Raw genomic sequence first — 12,331 nt, forward strand, 5'->3', positions numbered from 1 at the left:
CACCATCTTTTTTATTTGGATTAGTGCTGTTTCACTCTTACACATAGTAAAGCTGCTACAGTTGTCCTCCTCTTCCGTGCCTATATTCACACTGAATGTCATCATAGATTTTCGATACAATGTGTTAGAAAGAGATGCAGCAAACCAGTCCATGAGATCTTGTCGTCAGGAAGCGCGGAAGGTAGGCTCCCTCTATGGTAATATATACCTCTATGTAGTTAACGGGAAGTTTATCTGACAGATAAAAAAAGTAGCCTCTTTTCACTCTGGAATAAAGTTACCCGGCAGATAAATTGACGTTAAATATCAAATATTTAACTGCCGAATAAAGTACCGAATAAGAAGTTATCTGGAAGATAAACTTTGATTTTCGTATATTTCATGGTTTCTGATTGCCACGAAACTAAAAATATAACCTAAAATCTTGTAGGTCTGATTGAATTTATTGCAAAAGTAAAATTTTGTTCTTTCTAAAAATTCTCAATCACAAATTTTATGTTATTTTGTTTTTATACACACCTACCTACTGTAATTTTTTAAGCCGAGTTATTAGATATTAAATTAAAGATGGGTTATAATTTGAAAAAATTATAATAGTTATGTATTATTGTATACCTACTCAACTATATTCATTTACAAAGGAAAACAAGTTGTAAAAAATAAAATAGTTTTTTATCCCATCTTGCATAAGTATCTATCTTAAAGTTACCCACTAGAATAATCTGTGAAACATGAAATTGGTAAAAGTTTTACCTCTAGTTTTGTTAAAAAATTGTTTAGTTTTCTCATTTTTAAAATAATGATTTCTTTGAATTGCCAAATATTTTACGATTCCAAAATGAAAGGTATTGATATAGTAACAAGAATTAAGTATGCTCCAAAACAGTAGATACCTACCTTGAAAAAAAAAGCTGCAGAGTTAAGTATCCAAAACATACTGGGTGTATCATGAAATTCTCAAAATTTTCAATAAATCTATAGAATATAGGAAGACTGATTTTATATTCTGACAATTTCGTAATACTCCCTGGATATGTTTTAAATAGGTACCTTCTTACTAATCGCTACCTACATTCTAATACCACGTATGAAGATTTTTAGGTGAAACGAGTTAGAGGTTGATTCTGAGTATATTCCCAAGTACGAGAAAACATTATTTCTCGTACTTGTGATTAGAATCATTCAGTAAAGTGTGCGCAATATACTCAGAATCAACCTCTAACTCGTTTCACCTAAAAATCCTCATACGTGGTATTGAATGTAGGTAGCGTAATATTTTTTGTGCCAAATATAAATAATTCTGTATTATTGCTGTTTAAATTCAGATCATAGCAATGGGTTGTTACTTGGAGATTCTGATTGTCCACTGATGAGTCCAGAAATACATATCGCCCTTTTTGTATATGGCAGAAAACAAAACAATTAAATTGATTCAATTGTCCTATCTTACACTGAAGCAGTATATTTATAACATAGAGAGAGAAATGAAAATGAAGACAATTTTGAAAATGAATTGCTAAGTATAGACCAGGAATAAGCTAAATTATTGAATTTACTGAAGATGTTTGATAACCTTATAAAAATTTTTGTGTTAAGCTTGTCATGCACGGGGATCTATACTAAAATATATCTCATATCACTCACTATAGTAACGAGTGAGGCTGCATACATGGAACTATAATGTATATTATGGTTCCGTTTATGCAGGCTCACTCATTATTATAGTGAGCACTATGAGATGTAATATATCTATTATAGTATACCTCCTGGTCAGTAACATGCTTTATGGGGAAATAGAAGGATCAATAATATACATGTATCATTTTTTATTCTTTATTTAATTGTCCTTTGTATAATTAAATTTTTAAATTTAATAAATCAATGAATTTTTGTGTCTCTCTTCTGCCCTTTCATTTTCTCTAGCACGCTTGTGTTGTACCTTTTCGTCCTCTTTTTCTATCTGAAGCAATTGAGGTATGTTTAGTATTAGCGTTGTTCTTTCTTGTAATACATTCTCTAGTTTATTATTGGTAGCTTACTACTGGAACTAGCTTTTTTCTTTAAGAACGCAGGATTGAATCTTCTAGATGTTTGTCATATCTGTAACTAATTTTTTTATTTAGAAAAGTGAAAGGTATCTACTAACAAATATTAAAATTAGGTTTTATTCTTGTTATTGGGATTCTTCAAGTTACCATGTAATGTAAATTATCCAATCTTTAAAAATATTGTGTTTTGATATACTTAGTTGGTTATTTCCCTAGTTTACTATTCAATATACCAGTTGGATGGATTATAAATCTGTAGCGTTTTGACGATGATTGATATGTCCATCTAGCCTAATTTTTCAGGAGAGCATTTTGAAAGTTTGAATCATGTTTTGCCAACCCAAAAACGAAAAGTAATCAACATAAGAAATCAAGTAATATATCAAGTTCTGGCCTACCTAATACAGTAGAACCCCGATTATCCGTGCTCCTCAGGACCGAAGGTGGTACTGATAATTGAAAAGCACGGATAATCCGAACATGTATTTCATATTATGTATAATACGTACGTATACACATACATAATATGTATGTGTATACATAGATATTATTATGTACCTACTATAAAGAGATAACAGAAAAAAATAAATCTTTCATTATGAGTCTCTCTTTCGTCATATAGAGTCAAGTGATTTACGATGACGCTATTTTGATAAAACCTCAAAAATGCAACTTGAGTAATAGAAAGCCCACCCAGATAATCGGGGTTCTACTAAGTAAGTTAAAAGGGGACATAACTTTTATACAAAAGATATGTGGAACAAAGGGGTTTTTACCTTCATCATACACATACCAAACTCCACCATCTTGAAGAAATTTTACTAAATAGCATATCAAGCAAATAATCTCATTCTGGCTAAAATCGGACATAAAATCAAATTTTTGCCTTACCACTACAGAAATATAGTATTGAATTTAAATAAAAGTTTTCCCCACATTAACAAATTTTTACATCATTGAACAGTTAATAGATATTAATAATATAATATGTTAAAATTATTAATTATGTAAACAAAATTACCACTGCATCTGTTTCATTAGCTAGCTTGTCTTTATTTAAACTTGTCTTTGTCTTCTTTACATACAAATCAACAGTTTTCCACTAATTTAAAATTTATTTACCTCTTGTTCAAGTTCTCCAGTAAACTTTTTCACCATAATCAATGTTTTCTTTCTAAAACAATATTGTTTGATTAAAATATGGAAATGTATTTCTAAACCTTATGACTATGACTTTATATACTTCTTATTTTAAGTTGTAATTCTTTGATTTACTTACATTTCCTTCTTCCACAATGGAAATAAAATCGAGAAAATCATCTTGGTCTTGATTATGTGAATCTAATTATGTTAGGTTAAGTTAAAGCTGAAATTATAAAAATAAACACAAAAATCAGGTGTGTTCCGAATCCAAACTTACTTTTAAGCTTATCTACCGGATAACTAACTGGAACATAAATTGACGTGAAAAGACGGGTATACTACATTCGCTCTCGCGAGATTTTTTTTGACACTGACGTTAGTAATTTCTTTTTTGAAAAATTCAGTTGTCAGAAGTGACTGGGAATTACTACAAAACCAACGCACCTGCTCATATCCAATATTATTAATAGTAAACAGACATAAAAATAACATAAACCTTACGCCAATCAATATTTATTTATTTAAACCATTATAATGTATTGATAGCAAATGAGAAAATTATTTATTGTACAAAATAAAAATATTTTGTAGAAATAAACTTCACAAAATTTTATGAGATTAGTAGACACTCCCACTATTTCTAATAATTCTTCTTTTTTTAATGAAAGATTAAGTTGATTTGAGTTGATTTTAGCAGTTAATAGTGCGAGGTAGGAATTTTTGTGTTGTACGTTTCCTATTCCGAATGTCTCAAAAAAATCTCGCGAGAGCGAATGTAGTATACATTTTATCTGGCGAATAAATATTTATCCTCCAGATAGCTAACTGCCAGATAAGAGCATATTTATTCGGAGGTGAAAAGACCGGGCCTTAATCATACAGAAAGCGTCCTTACAAAATTTCAAAAAACCGCCACCATGAGCAGGTCGGTCGATTTTGCCTTGACACTTTGTTAACGCTCGGAGCCAATAAAGTTATGTAAGTATACTTCATCTAATTTACTAACCGTTGCACGTCATCCGCGTCATAACCTGTGACGTCGCATTATACCAATACGAAATATTTAGGCGGTAGGTTTGTTCTTTTTTAGAATCACGTTGCCTAATACACTGGAATTACAACCACTAGACATATTTTATTATATACGCGTAGAAATAATATTTGAAGCTTTCTATTAATGTTAACCTAAAAAAATACACAATAATATGTTTCATTTAATTTGTATAAATGGATTATAATGCGTTTTTATGAAGCACATTTACTCGAATCACACTGTAACTGTAATCGAACGAAGGTGACATTTTAGAATAAATTGGTAACATTTATTTGACAGTTGCGGTGATGACACTTCATATTTGTTTATGTTCTTTACTATAAGTATTTGTTTTATTATATTTACTGTTTTTATTATTTACTTTACTATAAAAACATCCTCTATTATAAAAATATAAATTTCACCTAATTATCATGACTTGGAATAATCGAGGTATCTGACAACTTATTGTTATTGTAAGGTAATTGTAGACATATACAAAGAAACCTACCGGCTTCGGCCAAGAGTTCGGAGCCGTTTTTTAATTATTAACAATGCAGTGCAAAAACTCATGCACTGCAAATCTTAAAAGATTATAACTTAATTCTTGTTCTCTATTTCTTAAGTTTTTACTTATTTACATTGAATATTAATTTGTTTTGTTGTATAATCCACGTTTACAATAATTATGTGATCTATTTAATTTAAAATGGATTAAGGATTTTTTTATACTTTGGCAACTATGTCAACTTAGATCTCTGGCGTAGATAATGACGTGCAACGGTAAGTAAATTAGACGGACTGTATGTTCATTGTAGATACATATTGTACATAGATACTACAAAAAATTACTTATAAAAAGAAAGGAGGTTTTATTAAAATATATAAATACATATTTAGTTTAAAATTTGAATTTCATTCTCACATAAAGCAATAAAAAATATTTTATGGATAAAACTTTATTTTATCAAAGTTTTATTCCATTTATTTTTAATAATTAGCAGAGCCAAATAAATGGGGGAAATATTTACACTCCAAAAGTCTCGTGCTATACTAATCAAACTGTTAATAAGACCTACGTCATATTCTATCCAAATATAAGTAAATTTTGAACTACATATTTAAGTCTGTATCTGCTACGCAAAAAACACTTATTTTTTAAATAGAACATTTGCAACTGTACTTGTGCATGTGCATTGTACCTACATTGACATTGTAACATTATGGTTATTTGGTTGAGAGATTAGATTTTAGCTCTCGGTCTCGGTTTTCTAACAACACAAATCCAAAACGTTCGTCCCTTATAATAATAAATGTTCCGAATATATTTCTGGTCGTAATATTTTGTGATAAACAAAACTAAAACCTATCATTTATAAATATTTTAGGTTCATAACAAAGAAGAAAGAAATAAACAAAACTTTTAGTAATAAAAGTTCAGAGTACCTAATTAAACCCATTGTTATAAACAATTTAAACATGCTTATTAATAATACTTATTTGTTTTAACACCTGATCAATTTCAGTTTGAAACTAAATAAACTGATTATGAACTATAATAGAACACAAATAATACCTTGGAATTTCCAATTAAATACGATTAAAATGGAATTAACACAATCACCAAAACAACCTTTTTTTCTTTTGAACTTTTATTTATACAATCGACTTCTACATAAGAGTTTTAAGTGAATGTAAATGAATTTGTAAATAATATTTTCGAAATATCCTAGCGGTTTTGTTGTCGATGGCAGGTAGACCCTGGGTCGTGACGTCAGACCCGTTTACGCATCTCTGAAGAAATTTGAATTTTATAGCATTTTCAAAGCCGCGTAATAAGCGTATGAGTTAAAAATATTTGTTTTTTTTGCATACATGCGTTTTAAGATCATGTTACCTTATATTTTTTAATATTATTTTAATATTTAAAAATATGTGCAAGTTCCCTATTGTTTAATTAATAATTCAAAAATTTTTTTTTGACACCCTGTATAAATAATGATCTTAATGTTTATAGTACTGTATAGAGAATTGAATAACCTTTCAAATGAGCTAGCACACGACCCCTATTCTCATTTTTAAAATAGTCGATTACGTAATCACGCCCAGATGGATCGTACGTCACTAGTACGATATATATGTCAAAAAATCATAATTAAAAAATCGAATAACTTTTGTATTTTACATTTTTTTCTAATTCTGTAAATTAAGCAGTTTACAAGGGGGTCAAAATATAGTGAATAACCCTGTACATTCATTGGGGCCGACCGACCGGCTCTGTCCCGTCATACAGCTGACCGACTATAATAACTTTTATTTATATTTAATTTAGAATGTGTGTACTGATTTTCAGCCTTAGTAAATGGCAGTGATATGGAAGCATACCAGCCAAATCATAAACTTGAAAAAACGGGACACATCCAAGGAGCAGTAGCGCACCTGGGGGAGGCTTCCATCGAGATGTAATTATTGAAACATGGTGTTTTAGCTTATTTGGGAAATATAAATCCTTTTCAATTTACTTACGTAAATTACATGGTCGTAAATTACATCAAGGCTGCGAAACAGACAGAACACTAAAAAACTCCGCCAGAATGACATGAATCAACAACCCGTCAGAACAAAACAGGAAAGAATACAAAATAGCGAGAAATAAGGCTAACGTAACAAATAAAACGAAGAAAATGACTGGTTTCGGTGGAGGATATTGAAAAGGACAGGAAAGACCATAAAATAAAACAATTTTACAAAAAAGTCAGAGCAACCAAAAATACGCCTAGCATTAAAACAAGAGGACTAAAAAACCAAAAAGGAGAAATCGCATTTGAAGACAAACAGAACAGTAGAATATGGGAAGAATATTACGAAAAAATTCTATTCACTGCAAAGGAAAACTGTGATGAAGAAGTAAGGCCGTACAATTACAATAACACAGAACCATAAAATATTTGAAACTGTATCCACCTTTAGTTACTTAGGAGTAACAATAGGGAAAACCGGAAAAGAGAGAACCGAAGAAAGAATTATGAAAGCCAAAAAAACATAAATATGGATTGAATAGAAATCTGCTGAGAAACAAAACTCTATAAGAGAACAAAGATGAATCTATATAAGACAATAAGATCTTAATAAGACCTGTTGTTACATATGGGATGGAAACAATGACGATTAACAAGAAAGAGGAAGGAAGACCTTCTGAAATTTGAAAGAAAAATATTGAGAACAATCCCTAATAACACAAAACATTCCATGAATGTTCCTAGAATGTACACACAGGACATTGAAAACATTCCTGGAATGTCCCCAAATGCACACGAATGTCCCTGGAAAGTCCCAGGAAAGTGCTGTGTCAGCATTTTAAATATTCTTAGAATGTTCTGTTGGAACATTCCATGAATGTCTACGAATGTTCTTTGGACATTCACAGTCTATTTTTTAGACTGAATGTCTTGTTGGAACATTCCATGAATGTTCTTTGGACATTCACAGTATATTTTTAGACTGAATGTCTTGTTAGAACATTCCATGAATGTCTACGAACGTTCTTTGAACATTCACAGTATATTTTTTAGACATTCACTGAAATATATCGTCAGTAATGTGACAATACCTCCTATATGTTTTTTCATGAGGTTTGCGGGAGACGAAAAACATTTTTTAAGGTCACTTTCTGTTTTCGTACGTATTCTGACTTTTTTTGTAGTAAATAGATAGTTGAATTTACTGCAAAACAAGTCAAAAAATATATGAAAACAGGAGGTGGCCGAAACAAGTTTTTAGTCTATCTTACAAATCTCTTGAAAAAAACAGATAGGAGGTATTGTCACATCACTGACGATATGTGGCCATACCAAATAATACATCCTTGATAAATATAAACATTTTTATTGCAAAAAATCTTTACATACATTTTTTAATGTAATTTACTGACATTCCTAAATATTATAAAAAAATGTGTCACATTTGCTTTGTAAACCTTTCTTTTGCTTTTCGTAGCCACATATTCCGTTTCCTTTCTGGTTTTTTGTAGACCACTTCTCTCAGCTGATTCTAAAAGAAAATAAATTAAAAGGTAATTTTTCTATCCTTTACAATTAACAATCAGAAGAAATATTATTTACAGGTAATAATACGCATAAATAATAATAATAAAAAAATAAATATTAAATAATATTTAAATAAATAATAAATATTTAATAAATAAAATAATAATAATGAACATTTTGTATTTTGACAACGACATCCGATGTGGAAGTAGAAACCTTAATAAAATTATTTTTTCAAGTAAATTGTGGCTTATTTCCCCATTAGAATAGTTAATTACAAAAAAGCCACAAAGAAATAGATTTTTCACAAACAAATAAGTATTTAGTATTCATTATATTTATTGTTTTTATTATTTACTTTAATGTCCTACTGGTACATTATTTGACAAATAATGACATTTCGAAGTCTGTTAAGTACGATATAACGCCCTTGGGCATTAAATTTAAATAACGACTTAGATACTGTCAAGTTGACAAATATCAACCTAAGTAAAACTATGGTTACCACAATTACGTTACTACTGTTACTGGTAAATGTACTTATTTAAAAACTAATCAATTCAAAATTCATTCAAATTTTTCGCATATAAAGAATAATTTAGTCGGACATTAAACGTTGAAGGCACCACAGGTATTATAATAATAACGCTTTCGGTCAACGTATATCCCTCAGGACGAAGGCCCTTGTTAAAAACACCATTGACCTCAAGCGTTATTATCCTTATAATACCCTTGGTACCTTAATAACTGTAACATATGATTATACCTTAATTCTTGTTTTCTATTTCTGATGTTTTTATTTATTTACATTGAATATTAATATGTTTTGTTGTATAATCTACTTCACAATAATTATGTGATATATTTGACTTAAAATGAATTCAAAAATTTTTTGTAGTTGGGCAACAATGTCAACTTAGATCTCCGATGTAGATAATGAATTACAACAGTATCTATATTGTACGGACTATATTATTAATTAGGTTATGCATATACCTGTGTGACATAAGCTATTGGAACAGCACAGTCTCTCAAACGAACAGATGAAAGTGAAGTTCTGTCAATACCTTTTTCTAAAAAGTGTTTTGAACATACTCCTCTATTAACAAATCTGATCTATACTTCATGTCTTCTTCGCAGGATCTTCTGGAAAGCTAAAAATACAAAATATATGCATTACTAAGCATTATTAACAAATTTTAGTTTTAAATAAAAAATATGATTAATGAATTCACAAAATATTATAAAACAGCTTAGAAATTGTTTATTAGTATAGTCGGTTCCCCAAACTCAGACACAACTGGCTAGTGATTTTAGTAGGAATTTTTTTTTTTGTTTTTGGCCAATTTTGCCAAAATTACAGTAATTATTAACTATTTAGTTATTATTTTTTTTTATTTACTAAATTATTTACTAAAATCACTAGCCAGTTGTGTTGTGTCTGAGACTCGGTAGTACTGAGACTGAGTTTAGCAGATCGACTATAATATTCTGTGTATTCATTAGTTGGTACTGCATATTATAGTGTGTGGTCTACCATCCTATTTATAAACGCATACATTAGCAAAAACGCAAAAAGAATTATTTTAGTTTTACAAATCCTTTTATTATCTCTATTTACTATTTTAGTTAGGAATAAGCGAAGTTTGTGGCTTATTCACAATTATTATTAAAATAATAAATGGATATGACCAATTATTAACTTATAAAATAAAAATTCTTCTGATTTATGCCTTTTATTCACTTTGTTATATCTACGTTACTTAAAAGATTTTTTATGAATAGTATTATTAGGGTATTAATAGTATTAATTTATTTTCTGAAATACAGGGCATGCCTTCGTTTACATATTTGCATACTAACCTTTTAATAGGGCTTTTCATTCACACTAATTCACAGTCATTTGTTTCGAGCTTCTGTCATAATTGAAACGTTATTCCTGCAGATTTTTTTATCTACATTTGTTTCTGCTACTCCAACTGCGTCAAAAACAGGACACCATTTTATGCACTATGTTAATAATACTATTAAAGCTATTATAAAAGTATCCGAATTAAAAAAATATTCTTAAAAAGCACAAATAATACAACTATCCACGGCAAGGCAAGGCCGGGCAAGGTGGACAAGATGAAATGAAAATGAAGATGCCAAGATGGCCGAAGCGAGGTCGTTGGTTGGTCGTTTTTAGTCACGTGATGCCCTCTCAAGCGCCATGCACAAAAATATATGCACGGCGAATTTGAAAATGAACGCAAAAGAAATAAATATAAATAATGCCTCTCTTGGGTTTTGCATAAGTTATAAGTATTTTTTTATTAACAAAATCGCATTCCAAATTGAATATTCGCGAACAATAATTTTTATTACATTTGTATGTTTATAATATTGTATTAATTGAACTTGGGAAACTCTTTAAATTTGACACTGTAGGCCTAAAATGTCACTTAGTTTGTCTGGTATGTTATAAGTAATGTTGTATCTGAATCTGTTACACGTATGTATTATTTCGCAACTTAAAATATAGGAACATTGGTAGTATGTTCACAGAATGTCTTATGGTAACATTCCAGGAATAATTTAAACAGATGTTCACCGAATGTTCCCTAAATGTCCAGGACATTCAAATATTGATAGAACTTTGGTAGTACATTCCTGGAATGTTGTGTGTTGTTAGGGATACTGTGCCACAATGTAACAAGATACGGAGAAATAAGAATGAAATCAAATGCCGAAATTGAAGAAGAATTAAAGAGAGAAAATATAGTCAGATGCATAAAATCAACCCAACGTAAATACGGGACATTTAGGCGTCCCGAGAGACTTTTTCGGGACACCGGGATAAATCGTTAAAAAACGGGACAATCCCGTTTTTACGGGACGTTTGGTCATTATAATAATAACATATAAATAGGGTTACCATACGTCCGGATTTCGTCCGGACAGTCCGGATTTGAAAGATATGTCCGGATTTTTTCTTTACTAAAAAATACTTGGCCCAACGAGAGCGGTTAGTCAGCGTTGTACCGAATTTTGTCAATGTGGATGAATTATTTGATGAGTGCTCGTCACTTCTCCAAGTTCTAAAAAAGCTGAAACCTAAATGGACTTTACTACCTAAAGAAGAAACCCCAAACACTCATGACAAATGGAGAGAAATATTTGAAGCATTTTCTAAAAGCAACGTTTCCTTTACGAATATTTTTAAAATAGTAGAATTAATCTTTTGTCTGCCTGGTACTTCGGCTCCTGCTGAACGTATCTTTTTGATGATGAATCTGGCATGGTGTATATGTATTTTAAACTGGCAGATATTTTCGATGTTATTAGTTGCATATTGTAGCGAAACAGATGTACGTTTAATTGTGCCATATATGCATTTCGCATATATGTACAATGTAGAGGTAACAACACAGTCAAAATCAAATTTTACATTTGCTACAACCCCTTGGACTACCCCTGTCCGGATTTGCCTTTAATAAATTATTGGTAACCCTACATACAAAGCCAAACAGAATTATTTATTTATTTCGTATTTCGTTCTGTGGTCATCATTTGTAGCTAGCTTCATAGATAAATAATATAGTATTTAGTATTACCGGCTAGCTTCATAGGAACGGAGTCTGAACAACGGATTTTTCCGATATGACAATATAATTTCTCTTCTGCATTAGGTATGAATTAATACATAAATATTATTATCGTTCCTCAGTCAGTTTCTTTCTTATCTAAATATCACTTAAATAGTAAACAATTACTCAGAATAACGTTCTTTATTTTATATTTTGTGAGGATAGTCTCCAGTGGCGTAGCTAACATTGGTTACACTCGGGGCGGTAATCGATGGTGTCACCCTAATCGTAAAAATATTATGTAGATTGTTAAAATCAACGAAAATACGATAATCGTATGTTATGAATAATAAAACAAAATTAGGAATTATAGATTATGAAATTGCAGTAAATAGTTTATAACAGTTTATTTACTTTTTGTTTTACATTACCTACAAAATTAAATTATTTTTTTCTAGCATTACTAGCGGCAAACGGCAAACTCTGAAATCA

The 12,331-nt window shown here is 30.2% G+C and overlaps 2 long non-coding RNA genes across 2 annotated transcripts; both read right to left on the reverse strand.

Annotated features, from left to right (window-relative positions):
• Positions 1-1,817: 1,817 nt before the first annotated feature.
• On the reverse strand, positions 1,818-4,163 carry LOC126882306 (uncharacterized). The gene is made up of 3 exons (XR_007697263.1): positions 3,328-4,163; positions 3,070-3,222; positions 1,818-2,106 (listed from the first exon to the last, which is right to left on the reverse strand). It is a non-coding gene; the product is annotated as an uncharacterized LOC126882306 (long non-coding RNA).
• A 3,930-nt stretch (positions 4,164-8,093) lies between these two features.
• LOC126882305 (uncharacterized) lies at positions 8,094-10,942 on the reverse strand. The gene is made up of 3 exons (XR_007697262.1): positions 10,134-10,942; positions 9,267-9,424; positions 8,094-8,274 (listed from the first exon to the last, which is right to left on the reverse strand). It is a non-coding gene; the product is annotated as an uncharacterized LOC126882305 (long non-coding RNA).
• Positions 10,943-12,331: the final 1,389 nt, after the last annotated feature.

Source organism: Diabrotica virgifera, chromosome 3 (genome assembly GCF_917563875.1).
Source record: "Diabrotica virgifera virgifera chromosome 3, PGI_DIABVI_V3a".
In the NCBI taxonomy this organism is placed as follows: Eukaryota; Metazoa; Arthropoda; class Insecta; order Coleoptera; family Chrysomelidae; genus Diabrotica; species Diabrotica virgifera.